At 42.6% G+C, this 25,000-nt stretch overlaps 1 long non-coding RNA gene across 1 annotated transcript; it reads left to right on the top strand.

Moving 5' to 3' along the window:
- The first annotated feature begins 17,929 nt into the window (after nt 1-17,929).
- LOC114485568 (uncharacterized) lies at nt 17,930-20,600 on the top strand. The gene is made up of 3 exons (XR_003678977.2): nt 17,930-18,050; nt 19,833-19,922; nt 20,245-20,600. It is a non-coding gene; the product is annotated as an uncharacterized lncRNA (long non-coding RNA).
- Nucleotides 20,601-25,000: the final 4,400 nt, after the last annotated feature.

The following is a 25,000-nucleotide window of genomic DNA, read 5'->3' on the forward strand; positions in this document are numbered from 1 at the left end:
CACACTTGCATATTCAATGGGCATCTCATAGTCAGTGCCCTGTCCCCAGAGACAGAGCCTGTTTGACAAGGGTTCTTGGTTTGTAGACATCCAAATGTGATCCAGTGAGTTTTAACAGAAAAGAGTTTATACAGGTGGACTGTGCTTAACGTCAACTCCCTTCCGCCTTCATGTGTGCCTTCCTCTCATGGCAAGGCCGGAAAGCCAGTCTGTGTTTCCCAGGCTGGCAGATGGGCTGGCACAGAAGGTAGAGGTGAGGAGGAAGCCACAATTCTACTGGGTCTACTGATTTTTTCAGTGGCCCTTGCAGAAATTCCAGTGTCCAATCACTAGCTTTAGGAGTACTGGGAAACAGAGCCCAAGGCATTCACTGGTGTAGACTAACAGGCACAGTGTGACTCTGTGGTGGGGCTGCAGCGGTGGTTGTGGTTTCTGATCATGGTGGCGTCCTGACTGTGACAGTTTGATAACCATAGAGGCTTCTGGACTGTGGCAGCATCTGTGTGGTGCTGGAACCAGTGGCTTCCTGATCACAGACGAGGTAGCAGCTCTCTTGGCCCCTCTGAGTGTCATTCACGCGACTTCAGCCTAGAGTCGTGTCTACAGCTCTGCCATCAACTCTAAGCCCTTTCATACCCTGTAGTGAATCGTTTTCTGCTTAAATGAACTAGAATGGACTCTGTCCTCTGTTATAGAGCCCTAGCCGATACAAAAAGATACATAGAGCCTAAGAAATCACTGGGACTCTGTCTAGGGTGAGTTTACGGGAACAATTCACAAAACTACACTGCAGATCTGAGCTACCAAGGGAGCTGTTATTATGTGACAATCAGGACTGTCCTCACCTGCTCACCCCAGAATCATGCCAAATCTACCCCGTCCTGTGACAGCAAAACAGATGTCCATGCTCTACCTCCTTCTCCACATAATTCAGTTCTGAAACAGAGTCTCACACGGATGCATTTGACCAGCAGAATATGAATCACAGCCAGATCCTGACCTGCAGAAGAGCCTTGGAAATGTAGTCATTAGTGGTTTAGTCTCTACAGTTCAGAAAGGAATCACGTGAGCCAGTCCACAGTATGTACTACAGAATCACTGACTTTTAGGGCTGGGAGAGATCTTAGAGAGGAGGATAGTTCAGCCTTCAGAGACAGATGAACTTGGGCTGTCCAAGTTAGAGTCAAAATTACAGCTGGTTAGAGACAAAATCCGTGAGTATGAACATCTGGCCCTGTTTACCTGCTCCACTTTCTCCCTCTGAAACTCTGACGGGTTCCAGAAGGAATTCCTGCATTTGTTGGGAGTCTAGACCATATATACCCAGTGTCCAGGGATCCATATTATTTTTCCAAAATGAAACACTATGGGATTTGGGAAACTTCTTTCCTCTGAGTTAGGCTAAACTGGTTTCAAATCCTGACTGCTACATGTCGTTGGTGTGGCCTTAGACAAGTCACTTACCCTCTCCGAGCTTCAGTTTCCTCTTGAGCAGAGTGGGCAATTGTAATGTCTGTTTTATGGGTTTTTGCAAAGAGTGAAATGTCAAAAGCACCTGACATACATTAAGTGCTCAATAAATATTAGTCCTGGGCTTCCCTGGTGGTGCAGCGGTTGAGAGTCCGCCTGCCGATGCAGGGGACACGGGTTCGTGCCCCGGTCCGGGAAGATCCCACATGCCGCAGAGCGGCTGGGCCCGTGAGCCATGGCCACTGAGCCTGCGCGTCCGGAGACTGTGCTCCGCAACGGGAGAGGCCACGGCAGTGAGAGGCCCGCGTACCGCCAAAAAAAAAAAAATATATTAGTCCTGTGATTCCCAACTCTTTGGTATTCAGTCAACATGTAGTTATATTTTTATGCAACATGAAGATATTTCCTAAAAGAGCAACAGAATTTAGAATTCTCAGAATTTACCATGGAAACTTAACCCTTCAATTACTGCATAAGCCTGCAAACATCTCCAGGCCCATTCTTATGTCGGCAATTTTTCAGGCAAATGCCCCAGTATAGGCTATATCTAAGATGAGAGTTACTGGGAAAGTTTAGTGCCTTCCATAAATTTGGTGTTTATTCATTATGAAGCAGAAGGGAGGCCCATTAGGACCTGTTGCAGGAGCACACACTGACTGAGAACTGTTCCTAAGGTGTGTGACTTGGGGCTGAACCGAAGGAAGCCTTCAACTTAGGGCAGTTTGATGCTTCCCATGGTAAACACAGGCTCCCCCAGTCCTGACTTCTTTCTTATTCTTTCCAGGGACAACTGGTGAGGCTCAGAGGAAAGAGTTGTGCCCCAGGAATCACTGGAAAGCTGGATCTCACCTCCCCTTTTCTCTCTCTCTGGGCCTCAGTTGCTTCATCTAACAAAAAGAGCTAGGGCTAGAGGGACTTCCCTGGTGGTCTGGTGGATAAGAGTCTGCGCTTCCACTGCAGGGGCCATGGGTTCAATCCCTGGTCAGGAACTAAGGTCCCGCGTGCCACTCCCCTCCCCCCAAAAAAGAGGGCTAGAAGCCTGTTATATCCTCGTGCCAGCCCCCACGTCCTTCTCAGTGCTCAGATCTGTGATTCCAAGGCTTAATGGTGGGCTCACCCCCTAGAGGGGAAGCATCCTGGGACTCAGGAGATAGTATACAAAGGCAAAGGTCTCTACCTATTCAGAGCAGCTATTTGTTCAAACAGAGTCTTAATTCCTAATGATCTAACGAACTATACATATTGGACTCATAGCTCATACAGGGCTAGGCCCTAAAGTCAGGACTTAAAGATCCTCTTTAGTCAAAATTACCCTTGAAAATCCCCAAGACTGTATCTGCATTGCATGACAATATCATCTTTCAGTAGGATCAGTACAGCCAGTTTTTCCACTAGTTTCGGATATTTGAACACCAAATATAGTAGTGGGCTTGTGTCTGGGGGCTGTGCTGTATGAAAATAGAAAATGTTCAATGCTATAGACACATCCAGTGCTGGGAGATAGATGCTCACGTTATGAAATGTTGAGTTCCACTGAGGGGAGAGATGCAGGGGCTGGGCAGGCAAAGCGAAGTCCAGAGGAAGGACAGGAATGGTCCTTGACACCAGGAGCAGGGGGAATGTGTAGGGTGGGACTCCAAAAGGTCAAAGGCCAGCAGGTTGGGGGAGGGGCTCCAGAGATCAGGCCAAAGTGAAGCAGTGATGCTGAAGGGGTCCTCAGCAACCCTGCCGAGCACCCTCCAACCCAACCACCCTTCTGCTCAGCACTGCTTGGTCTTAAAGGGCCCTTCTCCTAGGTCTGCAAAGAGATCTTCAGAAAAGGTTCAGATAATTATGTCATCTACGTTGAGAGAGAAGTGATCCTACTGAGATGTGGAAGGTTGGGAAGACTTCGGGGAGAACAAGGGTGCTGGGTGGGTCTGCATAGCCGGGGAGGATGGGGGCAGCATTCTGGCATGGGAGACAAGTGGGAGGCGGGGCAAAAAGAGCAAAAGCAGAAACGCTGAGGTGGGGAAGCTCAGGACCTGTTAGATGGCCAGGTGAGCTGGGAAGGTGAGACATTAACAGGAATGGAAACAGGTGTCCTGAGCCAGGTACCAGAGAGCTCAAATATCAGGCTAGAGACTTTGGACTTTGGCCTTTGTGTAGAGACTAGGGGTTTTGAACAGGAAAATTACTGTAATCAAAGTTGATTCTCCTGGAAGCCCAGCTGGTCAGTGGGGTGCAGGTGGATGCCACTTAGGAGGTCAGACAGTAACCCACGCTAGAGATAATCCAGGTCCCATATGGGGTAGTGGTGAGAGCATGGAAAGGGGGAAGGTAGGAGAAGGATGCAGCATGCTCTGAGCTCAGGTACCTAGGAGCCAAACTTCAATTCCTTCCATGTAACACTATGTTGACCCCCTACAGTTCTTTCTGAATGTCAGGACCAAGTCACCCCATTTCCAGAGACAAAGCTTCTTGCTTTAGAAACACACAAAAGTATTCTGGGTCCTAAAACTAAGAGAGAGTGTGAGCTTTTGTGACCTCTGGCCCAGGACTGAGAAGTCTTTCCTAGAGCTATGGGGCTCTCTGCTGTATGGATTTGAGGAGTCTCAGCTTGCCTGGCTTCTGCTTTTAAACAATTTCCCACCATCATTGCTGCTGACACCGTAGGCATAGTCTCAACTGGGAAAAACCTTTCCAATTTGAAACTTTAAATGCTCAGTTAACTAAGGTCACAGAGACGGATCTGACCAGGGATCAGTAGAAGTCCCTGCCTCTGATGTTCTCCACTCTGTGTTCAGAAAAACGAATTAAGTACTCTCTGAGCTTGCGTATGGGGTGAATTGATTCATGTATCCACTCAACAAATATGAATTGAACACCTACCATGTGCTAGTTCTAGGCACTGGGGATACAAGAGTGAATGAAACAATCAAGTACCTGTCCTCATGGAGTCCACATTCTAGTAAGGGATAGACAACAAACAGTGAGTTAAATGTACAGCATGTGAGATCATGATAAGTGCTACAGAGAGGAATAAAGCAGAATAATAAGCATAAGGAATGCTGGGATTTGCCATTTGTGTTGGGTGGTCAGGATGGGCCTCAACGAGCAGGTCAAATTGGAGCGGGGACCCAGAGAAAGTGAAGGGCAAGTCATATGGGTGTCTGGGAGGAGTGTTCCAGGCAGAGAGACCTGCAAGTGCAGAGGCCTGGGGAATGGATTGTGCTGGGTGCTCAAGGAATAGCAAAGAGGCCAGTGAGGCTAATGTGGAGTAAGGAGGGGAGAGGGGTAGGTGGTGAGGTCAGGAAGGAGGGGGCAGATCGCGGAGGGCCTTGGAGGCCACGGTAAAGACTGGCTTTTTCTCCAAGTGAGATGAGAGCCGGTGTGGACTTCTGAGCAGAGAATGACAAGAGCTGTCTCCCATCTGGACAGACTCCCTCTGGCCACTACAATAATCAGGTGGTAGTTCAGATCAGGGTGATCTTATCAGTGGGGGAAGAGCAGACGTCTATAAGAGTAAGGCCCAGGGCACCTGAAATTTAGGGAGGAAAGGTCAGATTTTAACATTATGAGCTTTAGATGAACAGCCCCCAAACAAGTGCTCGCCCTCAAGCCTGACCCTCCTAGTCTAGCCCTGGGCTCTGAAGGCTATTCTGAGAGAAGAGTTGCTGCAGTGTTTTGAGTGGGGACAAACTTTTTCTTTTTTTTAATTAATTTTTTTATTTTTTGCTGCATTGGGTCTTCGTTGCAGTGCGTGGGCTCTAGGCGCACGGGCTTCAGTAATTGTGGCACATGGGCTCAGTAGTTGTGGCTTGCAGGCTCTAGAGCACAGGCTCAGTAGTTGTGGAGCATGGGTTTAGTTGCTCTGCGGCATGTGGGATCTTCCCGGACCAGAGCTCGCACCCATGTCCCCTGCGTTGGCAGGCGGATTCTTAACCACTGTGCCACCAGGGAAGCCCAGGGACAAACTCTTTTAGAATAGATATCAAGCCTAGCAGGATGGCTGCTTTGAAAGGGCCATTTGGGTGTCCTAAGTGTAAAAAAAGGAAATCAGTTTTCATTGCCACGTTAGAGGACACAATTGGGAACTTCATTCCCTGATTGCTCCCTCAGCCTTTCATTCACCACTGGTGCCAAGGACATTCAGTCCTTAATGTCGCTGTCATTCGAAGGGACAATGCCTCATGCTGCTGCCCCCTAGAGGCTACTAGCCTAATTGCAGCCCAGGCTGTACCTCCCAAACTTCACCGTGTTTTCTGGGCACAAACCATGGGCTCCACGTGCAGAGCAGCATGGCAGAGCCCTCAGAGAACTGAGACCAGAGGGGTGACTGTAAGATGCCCAACCCCGGGGCATCTGGCCTGCATTCCCATAAGGGATGTGGGACTGGGGGCCCAGAATCTGGTTTCCCATTCCTGCTTGGCTCTCATCTCACTGGATAACTCACTGTGGAACTCAAGCAAGACCCATGCTCAAATAGCAAGCCCTTAAACTGGACAGTTTCTCATTTTCCCTTCCTGCTCTGACATTTTAAAAGTGCTTATGGAATCTATACATTAAATGGAGTATGGTCTCCATATCATCCCCAATTCCTTTGAGATTCTTGCACCCTTCATCTCTCTCTTCCCAAACATCCCTCCTGGCACCCAAGGAAACCTGGGAAACCACACTGCGAGGCTCCTTCTGGGCCTGCCTGTGCCCCAAGATTTTTGGAGTTTTTTTCTTCTTTTGCTCATCAAAACTGACCACTCCTAGTTCCTTCAACTAACTAATGAGTGCTAATGAGGGATCATATTTTTCCACATCTCTGGAACCTCAGTTTTTAAATCTGTACAACACAGCTAATAATAATATTTATCTTCAGGGTTATTATGAGGATTACAAATTCTTTATGCAAACTGTCTGGCAGAGTGTCTGAGGTATTCGATAAATGGCAAACATTAGTCTAGAATGGACTCAGCTTAGACATCATCTTCTCTAAGAAATCTTCTTTGATTCCACCAAGTGGGGTTAAATGTTTGTCATCCGTGCTTCAAAGACTACGGAAATAATTCATTGAGTACTGGATATATGTCCACAACAGGCTAGACACCTATGGTCAGCAGAATAATCCCCTCTCTCCCCCACTCCCAAGATGTCCACATCCTAATCCCTGGAACCTGTGGGTATGTTACATTACATGGCAAGAGGGAATTAAGGCTGCAGATGGAATTAAGTTTGTTAATCAGCTGCCTTTAAGATGGAGAGATTATCCTGGATTATCCAGTTGGCCCAATATAATCACAAATCTCCTTAAAAAGTGAAAGAGGGAGGCAGGAGAGTCAGAGGAAGAGATGTGATCACAGAAGCAGAGGTCTGAGTGAGACCATTGCTGGCATTGAAGATGAAAGGGAGCCCGGAGCCAAGGAATGAGAGCAGCCTCTAGAAACCAGAAAAGGTAAGAAAATGGATTCTCCCCTAGAGCTTCCAGCGGGAATACAGCCCTGCTGACTCCTTGATTTTAATCCAGTGAGACCCATTTCAGACTTCTGGTTTCCAGAACTATAAGATAATAAAACTGTGTTGTTTTAAGCCACTAAATTTGTGGTAATTTGTTACAGCCACTGTTAGGAGCTAATACAACCCCTCACATACATCTAATTCGTACAATTATCCAAGTCATCATTGTTATTGTTCCCACTTTACAATTGAAAAACCTGCAACTCAGAGAAGTAATTTGTCGAAAACTGCACAGCTAATAAATAGCTATCAGATCTTTCAATGCAAGTTACAAACAACAAACAAACAAAACACAAATTGGCTCAACCTATGGGGGTGGGGTGGGTATTGGCTCATATAACTGAAAAAAAATTCCAGAGGAGGTACTTGTGGAGACCAGGCAAGGCTTGATCCACAAGCTAAAAGGATGACACCAAAAATCCAGTATTTCTCGATCTCTTGTGTCTGTTTTCCAGAATCTTGGCTTCATTCTCAGGTTCCACACAGTGGACCCCGTGGCTCCAGGCTCACCACTGTGGTGGCAAAAATGGCTACAGCAATTCCAGATGTCACAACCTCACTCCCCACAACTTCTAGAGGAAAAAAGAAAGCTTCCCTTTTTCAGACAGCTCAGCAAAACTCTTGTAGTGATTTGTTGCTTCTAATTATGTTAAACCCCAAGTCCTGGGCTAAATACTGAGCCCCATGGTGGACTTGTGAATGAGGGGTAGGGAAGGGTTGAATTGCCTGAAAGGAGATCAGAGTCCTTTGGGCAGGAGAAACAGGCAATTGATATCAAATGTCCACAGTGCTGGCTAGGAAAGGTCCACCACAAAGTTTCTGAGTTCAAACACTACTGCTTCCCAGTAAAGTCATTTTCTGACTCTTTGGACACATGGTCATTGTCTGTTTATCCTTCAGTGAGACTAAGGGACAAGCCTGGAGCCATCCTAATCTCCTCTGTGTTCCCAGCCCCTAGCCCATGGCCTAGCTGAGATCGATCATCAGAGAAATGTTTGTTGGTCACTGGGGCTGCTCTCTCCAGGGAAGTGAGCCATTCAGTAAGTGCTACCTTGCTCTGATTCTGTGTGAAGCTGTGATGGTACCCAAGCAAGCTAAATATTTCTGAGAAAATGTAAGTACTCCAATGGATATAAGCAGTGGCTTGGATTTAAGCCAGTTTGAGTTGGATGTTTCTTTTACTTGCAGCTAAAAACATCCTAACAGATACAAATGCCTTATGGGGTGGGTGTTGTGAGGATTTAAATGAGATAATGCATGTAAAGTACTTAAACACGTTTAACAGGTGTTAGCTATTATTATTTTTATTACCACTTATAATGACATTATTTATGAGTTCCTCAAGGGCAGGTTGAATACTGCCCATTCTGGAATGTAGTAAATAATATTTAAGTAATGGTTGCAACAAATTGAAGTATCCAGGGCACCACTTTACAAGGGTTAAGTTTCCATCAATCGAATTTTTAAATGCAAGTTATATTTTCAAATTCACTAAGATAACTTGCCATTTACAGAATTTTCCTGTAGAAAATTATTTTTCAAAGATAAGTCATTTCATAATTCAAATCATTTATGTTTAATTTGCCTGTTGTACAAATTTGGAAATTCTTATATTGCAAGATCAGGTTTCTTTCATTCATTCAGTAGTTCACTCATCCATTCATTTACTCAGCAACTTTTTGGAGCAACTGTCATATGCCAAGCCCTGTGCTAGGACATAGGGAGATAGAGTTAAAACTTGGCCCCTGTGTTCAGGGAGTTCACAGCCTAATGAATGAACAGACAACCAAGAATTACAGCAAGGTGGCTAGGAGGGCAAGAAAGAGGAAGCCCAGGGCAGAGGTGGTGGGAAGTGGGTGAAAGCAGTGAAAGCTTCATAAAGAGGAGCCTCTACTGTTCCTGAAGGACAACTAGAAGTTAGCTGGTGAATGTGCAAAGGCTTGAGGTAACATAAAGCTTATTTTCAGGGAAATCCAAGTATTGACAGCATTGGTTCTGTATGGGTACAGCTTATGTAAGAATGGCGCTGGTGTCAAGAGGTAAGACGGAGAATAGGCGAGGATGAGGTCCAAAGGGCCTCAAATGCTGTTTGGGGAAGTTCAGATTTTATCTTGAAGACAATGGGGAGAACTTTGAGGGATTTTAAGCAACATGATCAGATTCGTGCTTCAGAAAGACTATCTTCAGAAAGACTATCTTCGGTGATAAAAAGGATGATTGGAGCTGTGGCAAGAGGGTGGAGGAGGCACGCCTGAAGCAGTTAGAGGGAGACCAGTTAGGAAATGACTGTTAGGTGGAACCATGTAAAATCATGATTTTTTTTTTTTTTTTTTAGAAAATGGTCAAATGTCATCAATTCCATACAGTTCAACCTAATACAGTGGTCCAGGTAAGAAAAGATCAGAGCCCCAATGAAGGCAGAGGCAGAGGAGATGAAACCAAGAAACATTTAGGAAGTCTAATTTGATAGGATTCCATGATTTCTTTGGTGAGAGGGACAAAGGAAAGGGCATATGTCCTAAACTGGAAATATACAATCACAGACTATATAAAATAATTCTTGAATCTAGAAGAACACTTACTTCAATTAGTTTTACAGCTGAGGCCTGATAAATCCACTCATTTAGATACAACAACACAGTGTGTTTGGGGCTGAGTTGGGACTGAAACCCAGGTCTCCTGACTATTCTACTATTTTAGCTTCACTGCACCTTGGATATTCCAAGAAGATATTTGTGTTAGTTTCCTGGGGCTACCATAACAAAATACAACTAACTGGACGGTTTAAACAACAGAAATTTATTGTCTCACAGTTTTGGAGGCTGGAAACCTGAAAACAAGGTGTTGATAGGGTTGGTTCCTTCAGAGGGCTGTGGGGGAGATTCTGTTCCAGGCCTTTCTCCTTAGTTTGTAGGCACATCACCCTGATCTCTGCCTTCATGTTCACATGGCATTCTCCGTGTGTGTGTGTGTGTGTGTGTGTGTGTGTGTGTGTGCCCATCTCTTCACATGGCTGCCTCCACTTTGTATATCCATGTCCCTGTTTTCTCTTATAAGGACACCAGTCCTTAGTTTCCCCACAGGAGACACAGTCATAAGGACTCAGTCATAAGACCCACCCCCCTCCAGTATGACATCATCTTAACTAATTACATCTTCAACGACCCTATTACCAAATAAGGTCACATTCTGAGGTACTGGGAGTTAGGACTTCAACATATGAATTTGGAGGGGGCCACAATTCAACTCATAACACTACTTCTGAAAGTCCTATGTCACGTAACTGGTGGTAATTTTGTCTTTTCCCTTGGAAAAGGAAATACAGATCTGAGGAATAAGAGTCTTTTCTCTTTCCTTTATATCATATCACAATGCCAAGGATAGTGTTCTACCCTGCAAGTCTGCGTTGACATACCTGCTGGCAAGAGACAGGGATTTCACTGAGTTTCTAAAAATTTTACTGTGTGGTCTACTCTTATTGGCGGAAAGAAAAAACTCTTAACTGCATTCCATTTGACTAGATGGGCAGAACATGTGGTTACCTGCTTTGGGTGTACAATGGTTCCCTTTGATTTCATATGCCAAGGGCAGGCAGCCAACTGCTCTTACTTTACCTGTGATCAGGCTCAGCAGTGTCTTCCAAGGGGAGCTGAGGAATGGCAGGTGTTTGTATTCATCATGATGTTCGTTTTTTAAGACATGGCCTTTATTTTGGATCTATCAACAATCAAATAGGCTTTCTCTGGGTAAAATTAAAATGTAGGTTAGAAGCACACTCAGGGCTTAGCTATTGAGAGGCTTTACTGAGAAGATTTAGAAAAGTGTGGGAGTCTCCACCCCACCACTCACAGTAACTGAGACCATGTTTAACCACAAAGCTGTGGATGGGTAAAAACATGTGCTCTAGAGTCCCACAGACTTGGGCTTGAAACTCTGCCCTGATTTTACATTAAGAGTTGGCTTAGTTACCAAAAGGGAACTAAGTGTAAAATCAGGTGCCTCCTGATATGATGCACTGAAAAGGACACAACATTGCTTATATAGTGCCCCCGCCAAAAGTGCATAATCTAATTTTTGTGTGTGTGTGTGTGTGTGTGCGGTACGTGGGCCCCTCACTGTTGTGGCCTCTCCCATTGTGGAGCACAGGCTCCGGACGTGCAGGCTCAGAGGCCATGGCTCACGGGCCCAGCTACTCTGCGGCATGTGGGATCTTCCCGGACCGGGGCACGAACCCGTGTCCCCTGCATCGGCAGGCAGACTCTCAACCACTGCGCCACCAGGGAAGCCCCATAATCTAAATTTAATCATAGAGAAACAACTGGGCAAGCCCAAATTAAAGGACATGCTGCAAAACAATAGGTATTCTTCAAAAATGTCAATGTCATAAAAGAAAATGAAAGGCAGGGACTTCCCTGGTGGTCCAGTAGGTAAGTCTCCACACTCCCAATGCAGGGGGCCCGGGTTTGAGCCCTGTTCAGGGAACTAGATCCCGAATACAACAACTCAGACCCAGTGCAGCCAAATAAATAAATAAATATTTAAAAAAGAAAAGAAAATGAAAGGTAGAGGAACTGTTCCAGATTATAGGAGACTAAAGAGACATGACATCTAATGGAATACTTTATCCCAAATTAGATTCTGGATTGGGGGAAAAAGTTTCTTGAAAGAGCAATATTGGGAAAATTGGCAAAATTTGAATATGGATTATAAATTAGATAATCGTATTGTAGCAATGTTAAGTTTCCTGAATTTGATCATCATACTGTGGTTATGTAAGAGATGTTCCTTGTTTTGGGGAGATACATGATGTATTTAGGGTTGAAGGGTTGTAATTTCTGTAATTTACTCTTAAGTGGTTCAGGAAGAAAACTAGAATAAAAAATAATGAGGATTGGTAATTATACTTAAAAATACTGTATTGATATTTGAAAGTCACTACAAGAGTAAATCTTAAAAGTTCTCACTACCAGAAAAAAAGGTAACTATGTGAGGTGATGTATGTGTTAACTAACTTTATCGTAGTAATCATTTTACAACATATATGTATTATCAAATCATCACGTTGTGCACCTTAAACTTACAGTGTTGTATGTGAATTGTACATCAATTAAGCTGAAAAATAAATAAATAACCCCCCCAAAATAATGAGGATCTTATTTATATAACATGTAAATAGAGAGAGAGAGAGAGAGAAAGCAAATGTGGCAAAGGGTTAACATTAAATAAATCTAGGTGAAGTGTATTAGAAAATTTATTATAATTTTCTCACAATTTTTCTCTATCCTTGAATTTTTCCAAAATAAAAAGTTTAATTAAAAAAGAAGAGATGAACCAGACTGGATATTGTCCAAGACACTGAACTAAAAAGGTGCAAAAGTATTACTGGAGTGTTAAAAATCTAACTAGAAATGTAACTTGAAAAAAATGTATTGTGAAAACTTCTCTTTGGAGAATATGAATGTGATTGGGAAAAAATGCTTATACAAATCACTTGTGGTTGAGAGATGAAGCTCCTAAGGGCAAAGCAAAGGATCCATGGACAGTTACTGTCATTTTTGGCTTTTTAGGGAAGGTCCTCCTTCTCTACTGTTCCCCTGTGAAGTTCTCAGTCTCTCTTCTAAATAAAAATGAATTACATATTTTTTTAATGTTTAAAAGAGAACCAAATTACCAGCCTCTCTTTTTAATCTGGTTCTGCCAGCTGTACAACCTTGAACAAGTCACTTCATCCATTCAACAAAAGTTTATTTAGTACCCACTCTGTGCCAGGTACTGTTTAGATGTTGGAGACTTGGCAAGGAATAACACAGATATGGCACCTGCCCTCATGGAGTTTACAGAGCAGTGATATGTGACAGATACTAGGGGTTGCCAACATTACAGGAATTTCCTTTTCTTCCTTGCTAATAAAACTCCAATTTTGCAGAAAGCAATGTGTGAGGGGGAAAGCCATGTGTGCTACAGATTGGGAGAAAATACTTGCAAACCACATATCTGATGAAGGACCAGTATCTAGAATGTATAAGGAACTCTCAAAAGTAACGAAAGGGAGAGAGAGAGAGAGAGAGAGAGAGAGAGAAAGGAAGGAAGGGAGGGAGGGAGGGAAGGAGGCAGAGAGGAAGAGAGAAAGAAAGAAGGAAAGAAAGAAAGAAGGAAGGAAAGAGAGAGAAAGAAAGAAAGAAAGAAAGAGAGAAGGAAAGAAGGAGAGAAAGAAAGGAGAGAAAGGAAGGAAGGAAGAAAGGAAGAAAGGAAGGGAGAAAGAAAGAAAGAAATCACTCCAATTAGAAAATGAGCAAAAACATAACACACATTTTACCAAAGTGGATATAGAGATGGCAAATAACCACACGAAAAGGTGTTCAATCGCATTAGTCATTAGCAAACTGGAAATTAAAACAATGAGATATCACTTCATCCTTTCAGAATGACTAACATAAAAAATAGTGACATCACCAAATGCTGGTAAGGATGTGGAAAAACTGGATCAATTGACCACTCATATCTTGCTAGTGGGAATGTAAAATGGTGCAGTCACTTTGGAACAGTTTGGTAGTTTCTTTAAGCACTAAATATGCACTACCATACAACTCAACAACTGCACTCTTGGGCATTTATTACAGAGAAGTAAACATTTATGTTCACCCAAAAACTTGTATATGAATGTTCAAAGCAGCTTTATTCATAATAGCCCCAAACTTAAGTCAACCCAAATGTTTTTCAGTGATGGTTGAACAAACTGTGGTACAACCATATCATGGAATACATCCAGCAATAAAAATGAACCACCTAGTGATACAACAACCTGGATAGATCCCCAGGGAATGATGCTGTGTGAAAAAAAGCCAATCCCAAAACGTTATATACAGTGTGATTCCATTTGTATAACATTCTTGAAATGACAAATTATAGAAATGGAGAACAGATTGGTGGTTACCACGGGTTAGGGGATGATGGAGTAGAGCCTAGAAGAAATGTGGATGTGATTATAAAAGAGCAACCTGTGGGATCTTTGGAAATGTTCTGTATCTTCACTGTGGTGGTGGTCACACAAATCTACACATGTGATAAAATCACATAGAATTAAATACACATATGTTCCCAACAAAAGAGTGCTTGTAAAACTGCTGAAATCTGTTTAAGAACTGGGGAAGACTGGGTGAAGTGTTGTATGGAATCTCCATTACTCCTCTTTTTTTAAAATTTATTTTTATTTTATTTATTTTTGGCTGCGTTGGGTTTTCATTGCTGCGCGTGGGCTTTCTCTAGTTGTGGCAAGCGGGGGCTACTCTTGGTTGCTGTGTGCAGGCTTCTCATTGTGGTGGCTTCTCTTGTTGCAGAGCACAGGCTCTAGAGTGCAGGCTCAATAGTGTGGCACATGGGCTCAGTAGTTGTGGTGTACGGGCTTAGTTGTTCCACGGCATGTGGGATCTTCCTGGACCAGGGCTCAAACCCGTGTCTCCTGCATTGGCAGGCGGATTCTTAACCACTGCGCCACCAGGGAAGCCCTCCATTACTTCTTATAATTGCGTGTAAATCTACAATTATCACAAAATAAAGTGTTTTAAATGGGTAACTTAAATCTCAGTAAAGCTGTTAAAACACACACACACACACACACACAACAGAAAATGGGAGAGTGTTTTTGATTGTCACCATGGGAGGGAAGCACTTTTAGAATTTAATGGATGTGAGGTTCCCAGATTCCATAGGACAGAATTTTACAACAAAGAATCAACCTCCCCCATGGAACATGCTGCCAGATATTCAGGTAGATAACACACACACAAACAGAAGAACAGTAACAACATATATGTTTATACTTATCTGAACCTAGAACTTAATCCCATTTACAAATAAATGTAAAAGTAATTTGTGTATTATTTAATACACTGTGAATTTTCCAGGAATGCTAATATCGTATAAAAAGAGGAAAAGTTTTTATTTTGTTTTGCTTGGAACTTTGCCAAGAATTATTCCTCATTCCAGAAAATCAACAGTGACAATGCTTCCAATAATATTTGAGTCACCAATACATTTCATTAGCCTCCATTTAAGCTGGTCATTCATGATATATATACACATATGTAATTTATTATATAAATGCATTTATTATACACATGCATTCATGATATATATGTATATAAATATAAGTAAATATATATATATATATATTTTTTTTTTTTGCCACATGGCATGCAGGATCTTAGTTCCCTGACCAGGGATCAAATCCATGCCCCCTGCAGTGGAAGTGCAGAGTCATAACCACTGAACCACCAGGGTAGTCCCATGATATATATTTTTGAATGATATATGTATTTAGTCCTTATTTTGAAATTTCAAATATAAAGTGTTGACTATATTTGGTTAAGTATTATCTTATGTTCTGTAAAATCATTATAAGTAGATGCAAGCATCTGATTGCATCATGTTGTGTAATGTAGATGTGCCTGTGTACCTCCATATTGTAATACATATTATTTTCTAATAGATTACTTTTAATACTTTAAAAATACTATTTAAATACTTTTAATACTTTCTAATAAATTTCTAAAAAAATACTTTTATTTCTCCTTTATATTACAGTTAGGGCATTATATAGATTATTTGTAATATGTGTAACATTACACATTACATTACACATATTTGTAATATATGTAGGTTATATTACCTATGAGTTTCATGCCAGGATGAGTAAAGGAGACATTACAAAATATGTGTCTTGAAAAGAGGGTGTTGAGTTTGATAGAGTGGAGAACTACTAGTCTAATTTCTGGTCAATGAGAGGTCTGTGGAGGATCTTCAGGAAAATATTTTCTTCTCTGATTAAAAAAAGAGAGGGGCTCTGCACCACTTTCCCTCCCTCTTTTGGAAGTTCTAGAACAACATAATGCTTCTGTATGATGCAGTCATCTTGCAACCAGGAGGCAACAAGTCTGAGAAACAAAAATTAAAATGCTGAGAAGTGCGGGGCCAAAATATGGAACGAGCCTGGGTATTTGATGGTGTCACTGATCTGTTGAACTAATCCTAGAACTGCCGACTGTGGATAATTATAGGTCTGCATTGTTTAACCCACTGTTAGTCGGGTATTCTCTTGCACGCAGCTAAAAGTATCTAACCAAGATATGGAGAGTACAGTAAATGGGCAATTACAATCAAGTAGAATAAAGTGCTCTAATTGAAATAGAGGAAGATAGGGAAGCATTTCTTCACATTCCAACCCAAACTGGGGGTTGGGGGGTTGTCAGTGAGCATTTCCTGTAGGAAACACCTGGTCTAAGGCCTGAAGAATGAGTAGGGGGTTAGCAGGATAGGGCACAGGAGAGTGTTCCATATAGAGAGAACAGCAAGTGAAATACTACAGAGTGACAGAGCAATGATTCTGCCAGAAAGGAGGTTTCCTGAAAAAGGTATAAACAATAGGTATGAGATACCAGATCAAATCCTAACTCAGTCACTTGGTAACTGTAAGTTACTTAGCCTGAGTTTCAGTTTCATCATCATGAAAATGACAGTTATGGTAGTTCTCATGTCCTAGGGTCTTTTTGAGGAGAAGATTGTCACAATCATCTAGACAGGAAATGTTCAAATCTAGACCTGGGTGGTTATAAAGGTGCATAAGTAGAGGAAACATATTGGGGTTTGCTTCGACAAGGCTTGTTGAGTCAGTGTTTAAACGGAGAGTGTACAGGATCAAGGATGATGTGTCGGTTTCTGGCATGGGTAACTGAGTGGATGATGTGCCATTTACTGTTACAGGCAATATAAAAGGAGTAGTGGATTTTAAGGGGGAAATTACAGGGTCCTGTTTTGCAGATTTTGAGTCTGGGGTGCCTGTGGGATGTGGAGGCATCCAATAGGTACTAGAATATACACCTCTGAGCTTAGGAGATGTGTTTGGGTTGCAGGTAGACAGGGAAGCAACAGCATATAACTAATAACTGAAACCAAAGGAGAAGGTGGGACGTGCCAGGACAAATGGTGAGAGGTGGTGTAAGGCCAGAGCCCTGAGGTAATGTAATACCCAGGACATTTAATGGCTGGGCAGAGGAGGGGCCTGCAGAGGAAACTAAGACGGAGCACCCTTAAGGATAGGAAGAAAAAACAAGAAGTAGCGTCTGAGATCACGAAAGCTGATAGAAGAATATTTCTCAACAAGGAGAGAGATCAAGTAGAGTAAGGGTTGAGAAACGTGAGATTAACAAGTGGAGTTATGGCTGACCTTGACCAGAGGCGTGTCTAGGGGGTGGAAGGCAGATTGGAGAGAGATAAGGAGTGGGAGGGGAAGGACAAACACAAGCAGCTCTTTCTGCGAAGTTGGCTGCCAACGGGAGATAAGACGGTAGAGAAGAACGTAGGGACTTGAGGAGCGGAGGTGGAGGAGGGATGGAGGCTTAAGCATGATTAACTGCCACTGGGAAGGAGCCAGTAGAAAGGGAGAGACTGAAGCTACAGGAATGTAAGGAAAATTCATTCAGCAATTAGTTGAGCGCTTCCTACGTGCCAGATCAGTTCTCCCATCCTCTCCAGAGAACACGCGTGTAGGCTACACATATGACAGGTTTAACCTAAGGCTTTATCTTCAGAGGAAAGAGGTTCTCAAGCTGTTTTTCATAGGAGTTCCAATTCTGCCCCTCTGCCCCTCCCCCCCACATCACCGGATACCCCGAAGGAGCCCCAACACCGCTGGATCTCACAACTTCAATTGGACTCTTTAAGCCACAACTAACGGATCTCTAAGAGGGTCAAACTAGTGACGCCAACGCCACAGCCTCCCCGGCGTTTCGCCCCAGCTCGCGAGAACAGAAGCGATTACGCAAGGAATCGCCTTCTGGCTGGCTCCGCCCCTTCTCTTTCTTTGTTACCAAGCCCGAGGATCTCGCGAGAGTTGGGCGACAAATCCCGCGAGCTGAGACCTGGGGCCGTTTCTGCGGCTCTCGCGGTGTTTGCGCGAGACTGCTCCTTTCCTGCTTCCCTTGCCGGTCCGGCTGCTTTCCTCCCCCTTTTCCCCGCCCGACCTCCCCCTCCTTCCCCCGCGGGCCCCCTCCCCGCAGGGATAATATGGTCTCCGGCGATGGACGCCCCAAGTGCAGGTTAGTTTCACTTCACCGACTGGATCTGGCAGCTGGAGACGCGCGCTGCTCCGGCTCCGAGTTCTTTGCTTCTCTCCCTTGGAGTTGCTTGGCCGGCGCCCGGGCCCTCCGGGCTCAGGTTGTGCTCCCTTGGGGCCTGCCTGCTGGGCCTCACGCTGCGCCCAGGCCTCGAGGGCCCGGCCTCGCCGCCCTCGCCCCTCAGCGTGACCCCACCAGGGCCGTCCGTTCCGCCGCTGGCCTTGACCCGTGCCGGCCTCTGCCCGTTGGCCACTGCTGCCTGCCAGCGGCTTCCCGGTACTCCTCAGTAGCACTAGGGTCGAGGAAAGGCCCACCATCTTCTCCCCGCCCCCCATTTGTAAGAGATGAGGGTGGGGGCTAGTGTCTCCTTGGTGGCGTCTCATGCAGCTAGTTGTTTATTCCGCTGTCCAGCCTCGAGCCCCTCCCTCTCTCTTTGCCTCTAGAAGCAGAGTGGGGGGTGGTCAAGGCCGAACACTGGTCAGCCAGTTTTCCGACCATTTATTGCAGCGCTGGGTCTCCTCCCCCCATCCACCTCCCTGGCTTAACCCTCAGTGAAAAAGGAAAAACATTATACTCAAAAAGTGAACAGTGCTTATCGCTTCTCATTTCGGACCAAGGTCCTAGCAATGTTGGAGGTCCTGCCCACCTACTGCAGTGAATCTGCACAAAAGATCTGAAGGTTCTTTAACCTCAAGGCTGCCTCCCCGCCACTTCCCCCAAGAACCTTAGGAGCTGGGGCACATTCAAATAAGTCCCCTGGGTCTCTGACTTGGTAGTTAAGCTTCAATTCGTACAAAACCAGAAAGACGTGTCTTTTAGGGAGAATCTGCTAATTTACCCAGATATTTTGTTGTTCACCTTTACCTTTAGTCTTAAAGCCTGTGAAAGCTGTGTAAAAGTCCATCTTTTGGTTATTTTTTAAAAAATCAGTTCTTCTAACATAATTGTGGCGTTGTCCTGTCTGTATTTTTGCAATTTTCAGGACATGTCTTCTCAAAACATGCCTATTCATCCTTTAAATCATTCTTATTGTCCCTTTCTAGGTATTCTTTATTATCACATTTTCAGGAGTTAATTATTTTACTTTCTAGGTATTCTTGTCCCTTTCTAGGTATTCTTTATTATGACATTTTCAGGAGTTAATTATTTTACCAGTTTTTATTTGACAAGGGTCATGGCTTAGAGTTTTACTGTCCAGTACAGTGGACACCAGCCACATGTGACTATTTAAATTTAAATTAATTAAATAAAATTAAGAACTCTGTTCCTCAGTCGCTGTAACCACATTTCAAGTGCTCAGTGGCCACGGCTACCTATGGAAAATATAGGTAATATAGCACAAATATAGAAAATTTGCGCCATTACAGAAAATTCTTTTGGACAAAGCTGGTTTCTAGGTATTTTCACTTTGAATAAGGTAATTTGTAGCAGTGTTTAATGAAAGTATAATTTTTTTTTTCAGTTTTTATTTGACAAGGGTCATGGCTTAGAGTTTTACTGTCCAATACAGTGGACACTAGCCAGATGTGACTATTTAAATTTAAATAAATAAAATTAAAAACTCTGTTCCTCAGTCGCTGTAACCACATTTCAAGTGCTCAGTGGCAACGGCTACCTATAGAAAATACAGGTAATATAGCACAAATATAGAAAATTTGAGCCATTACAGAAAATTCTTTTGGACAAAGCTGGTTTCTAGGTATTTTCGCTTTGAATAAGGTAATTTGTAGCAGTGTTTAATGAAAGTATAATTTTTTTTTTCAGGATATGCCTTTGAGTACCTTATTGAAACATTAAATGACAGTTCACATAAGAAGTTCTTCAATGTACCTAGACTTGGAGGCACCAAGTATGGTAATGTTGCTTAAATTTTCTTGGATTTGTTTAGTTTCTAATAATAAAAATGCATTTGTCGAGCTGAGTTGAAGAAATTTTAAATTTATTCCCACCATGTCGTAGCAGGTACACCTACACATATGTCTAACATTTTAAAAGCTTCTTGGGCTAGCTTTTGTTTGAGGAGGATGTAAGCCCATACCATAGCTTCTCATTTTAAAATCTAAGTTAGTTTAGTAATGATTTTTACCCCCAAGAAATTACTAATACAATTTTAAAAACAACAGAAACCTGCCAGATGATATTCTAGAGCTATTAAATGTATATTTTAATTTTCCAGGTGAACAGTGCCACTATCCTTTGAATAGGAATCATCAGCAGGGCCCACTGATTTGAGTTGTTGACCAGGGCATGGTTTGCCCTGGCTTGTGCCCTGACACTCTTGGCAGACCTTTGCAGGCGCCTGACCAGGATCAAACCTTTCACTGAGGTTTCAGAAGAGTGAACTTGGCGGAACCCCAGAGTATTGGATGGAAGTCTTTATTGACAACTAAGTAATTTTCTCAACCAGGCTGGTGAAGGGAAGGCCTGTTTGGAAGAGTGATTTAGATTATTCTTTTCTGACTTTTCAGTGAAAAGAAAAATTAAATGCCAAATCTGTTGCAGTTTTGGAGGGAGCTTTTCCTTAACCTTGGTGGTTTTTTTTTTTGTTTTTTCCTTCTTCTGTGTTACTTAAGATTGCTTTTGTGATTTTTCTGTAGATTTTGGTGGGTTTAAATGTTCTAGAGTAGCATTATTTTCTTGTACATTCTGAGAAGATTTGGATATTTTAGAGTATATTTTGGGGAAGATCCCTATCCTAGAATTAGGTTGCCATTTAAAAATAAACAGTTCACCAAAATTCTTTACCTTGCATGTTTAGTTGCTGTGATTTGTATTGAGAGGTTGGTCTTAGTGCCATGTGTCTTTCATTCACATTTATTTTATTTCTTTACTGATGATGAGTTTGTATTAATTTTGAAAAGGGAACAGCCAAGTTGATCATATATAAGAAAGATCTTTTATTTCCCTTCTCTCAAATATCTAGTGATTCTGGCTTGGAAGTTTCTTAACCCACATTTTATAGCTTAGTAAAGTAAAAGAACATATATGAGGATGTTTTTTAATTTGAGTATTAGTTCTTTCTATGGATAATTTGTGGAAATGTGCCTACTTGAAGATAGCCTGTATTTCCCAAATGCAGGAAGTCAGTAGGAAACTATCAAAACAACTGTAAAATGCATTGAAAGAGTGATTAATAAAGTAAGAGCTATATTATCTCTGGAAAATAAGCTGTCACAGGCATCTATACATAACTGAGTTCCAGAGTACCAGGGTTTTTATAACCATGATAAATATAATAAGCAATGCCTGTAAATACAAATGCCTTTAAAACAGAAATTTGGTTTTTATTTCTGTGGGGTTAAAACATTTTTTTAATAGAATGGTTTTATGAGAGGTTTATTAAGTAATTACCTAAATAATTTCGTAGTAATTACTTAGTAGGGAATAAAATTTGGAAGAAGAATTGACTTTGAAAGAAAGGAACAACTTGAGTAGAAAAACAAAAAATCCTTGCTGTGTTTTTGGAGGGACCAGATTGAATGGCCTCCCAGACATGTGCTAGGAGACATTGCTTTGGTAATCACCAGGGTTCTGGACCACTGCCCTCTCTGCATCCCACATTCGGATGCCTACCAGGCTGAGAATCACAGTTGTAGTGAGTAACTTAATGAAGGGCAAGTGTTCTAGCTCTCTTATATGTTGGGGAGGAAAGATAGTTGAGAACACTCTTCTAAGCTCCCTGCTAACTGTATCAGGAATGCCTGCAGCTGCAAGGAACTGAAAACCTACTGTACAGTGACTCTAACAAGTAGGGGTTTATTTTTCTCACCTAACAAGAAGTCTGGATGTGGACATACTGGGATTGTATAGCACCAACATCAGCAAGAACCTAGGCTTCTCACTTTTTTCTGTTTTGCTTTCATTTTTTGGGTTGCAAATAGCTGATGTACCTGCATTAGGTCCATGTTCTAGGCAGCTGGAAGAGCAAAACAGAAAGAAAAGCCCACCCCAGGAGCTTTTGCCTGTATCTTCTTGGCCAAAATGTCATCTCCACTCTCGGCTTTAAAGGCTGAAAGATGGTGTATTTAGCTTTCTGGATTTTTGCAGTAGAGAGAGACAAGGGAGAAGTGGTTGGGAATGGGTAGTGAGTGAACTAGCCTAGACTATCTGCCTCCCTAACAGTACCTTCCGTTATTAAGTCTGTTTTTAGATAGAGTACAACACAAATTACTTGATTTCTCCTTTTTTATTGCCATTTTATCTTTTTGCTTCCCAAGTTTATACTTAAGGTGTCTTTTTTTTAATTAGTTAATACCAGCTGTTTCCTTAGTCAGTAGTTCTCAAACTTCAGTGTGCATTGGGATCAGCTGGAGGCTTCCTGGGCCCCATGTCTGGAGTTCTGATCTGGGGTAGAGACTGAAAATTTGGATTTCTGACAAGTTGCCAGGTGATACTGATGCTGCTGGCCTGGGGCCATATTTTGAGAGCCACTTAGTCTTTTTTTTTTTTTTTCTTTTTTTTTTTGGCTGCGTTGGGTCTTCGTTGCTGCGCAGGGGCTACTGTGTTGTGGTGTGCGGCCTTCTCATTGCAGTGGCTTCTCTTGCTGCATAACACGGGCTCTAGGCGCTTGGGCTTCAGTAGTTGTGGCACGCAGGCTCACTAGTTGTGGCCCATGGGCTTAGTTGCTCCGTGACATGTGGGATCTTCCCAGACCAGGGCTCAAACCCGTGTCCCCTGCATTGGCAGGTGGATTCTTAACCACTGCGCCACCAGGGAAGTTCTATATTCAAAGTATCTTTATGGAAGTGGGCATATTGTACACGTTGACCACATTTTAAACTTTCACAATTTCACTAGTGGCAAAATGCCTTTTTAATGATCTGGAGCTGCCTGTCTGGCACTCCAGTGCATTGACTACAACCTTAGAGATTTTGAGGGACTCTCTTAAGTAGATCTCTGCATTTGAAAATATACCTGGTTCCAAGGAAGAGAGAAATCACTGTTGCCTGGAATAGTCAAGAGACTGCTTTCTGAAGGAAGGAGGACTTGATGTTAAACAGAGGGATCACAGAGGCCAGTCAACACTTGGGGAATTAGAATGACCAGCAAGCATAATGGAAAATGAGTAAGGGGGAAGACAGTGAAGAGACTGGCCTGGATCTAGTGAAACATACTTTAGAGAGTAGCTGTTATTGGGCAAGAGGGCCTTCAGCCTGGTGTAAAGCCTCAGGCCCCCTTCTTTATCTCAGGTTATCCCATTCATCTTTCTTTTTTCCTTCCTAACTGCTTGCTTTTTAACCATGGTACTGCTTAGTCCTGTAGTAGAGCCAGGACTTGGTTTTCCAAATCCTACCTTGTAATCTCTGAAAGAAAATCTGTATTTAATTTTTTAGGAGAGTTTTTATTGATTATAAGAAATTAGGTTGGGATTGGTAATCAAAGACAAAAATATTATAGGCAGTGTAGAAACAGTTTCATTTTTACGTGCATATACAAATATATGTAAATGTGCTACTTAACAAAAAATACAGTATATATTGTTTTGCAACCTTTTTTTATTTCGTATATCATGAACATCTTTCCATGTCATTGAATACAAGTACCCCTTGCTATCTGAATCTGTTCGGTTTCTGAGTCAGGGATTATGAGTTTGAGTAGAAAGGGATACCTGTACTTTTCTACAGCTTCTACTGTACTGGCTGCACGGTATTACCTATATGAATGCATCATGGTTTAGTTAGCAGATCTTTGAATATTGAGGTTGTTACCAACTTTTCCCTATTTATAAATAAAGCTGCTGTGTGTGTGTAGTAGTTAAATTTTGATGCAACCTTATTATATAGTTACCGGATTGAAAGTATTGTTCCCTCCACCTGCATCACTTTCCTTTTTCACTTTTACTGAATATTTACTGTCTTTTCCAGTCTTTGTCCTTGAATATAAGGAACAGAAACTCACTTAACTCAGCACTCGAGAAAGAAGATGCTGTTACAGTTTCCAAACATACAAAGGCAAAGGAAGACAGCACAGTCAGGCCTCATGGGAACTAGAATTTCTAAGCCAGAGGCTGTTCTTTCTGTCACCTGTTTCTTTTTGAAGATCTACTCTCCAGCCTTCTGTCTCCACAGCCCACTTTACTTATTGGTATTTTGTAATACCCAATATAGCCACTACCAGCCATTCTTTGTGTGTTATGATTAGGTTACCAGCCAGTTAAGACTGTATCTCTAGATGACTTTTTCTCCTATTGTTTTAACCTGTAGTTAACCTATGGTTTGGCTGGGCAAGTCAGGCGTCTATTGCTGGTTAGTTATCTTGCTGGTAGGAACACAAGTCCATGTTTTCTAATCTTGTCTCTTCCATGGACTCTGGAAAGGGCTGTAAGTTTGGTAAGCAATGAAATAGTTTGCTTGTAATATTTACACACAATACATAACTTTCTAAGGATTACCTTTACCTAATGTGATGCTGTTCCATCTACAATCATGCACTCACCAACCCTCCACATTTTGTCCAGCGGTCTGTTGGTTTTAACTGTGCTTTTGTAGACAATTTCTATTCTAGATTAGGTCCTTTTGGTAGCAGAGAACAGACACCCACTAGCTCAAGTGAAGAAAGATTTATTGTAATGATACAGAGCTCCCGGGCAAATGAAAGGTGGCTGTATCTCAAGAAAATGGGCAATGAGCCAGAAGTGAGGGAGCTCTTTATTTTTTTTCTCAGGGCTTCAGATTCCTGGAAAGGTGGCTGTATCTCAAGAAAATGGGCAATGAGCCAGAAGTGAGGGAGCTCTTTATTTTTTTTTTTCTCAGGGCTTCAGATTCCTGGCCCTCCTCCACTCTTCTGCTCCCTCTACTTCACTGCAGACAAGCTGCCTCTGCCTACTAACTTTATACATGGCCACAAATGGCAACCTCTGTCTCTAGCTTAGCTCTTAACAATTTTCTGGTTTAGCCTGTGTCCTGATTGCAAATTCCTGAGAGAGGAATCTG

The sequence above is a fragment of the Physeter macrocephalus genome, unplaced genomic scaffold, assembly GCF_002837175.3.
Source record: "Physeter macrocephalus isolate SW-GA unplaced genomic scaffold, ASM283717v5 random_1055, whole genome shotgun sequence".
Taxonomy (NCBI): domain Eukaryota; kingdom Metazoa; phylum Chordata; class Mammalia; order Artiodactyla; family Physeteridae; genus Physeter; species Physeter macrocephalus.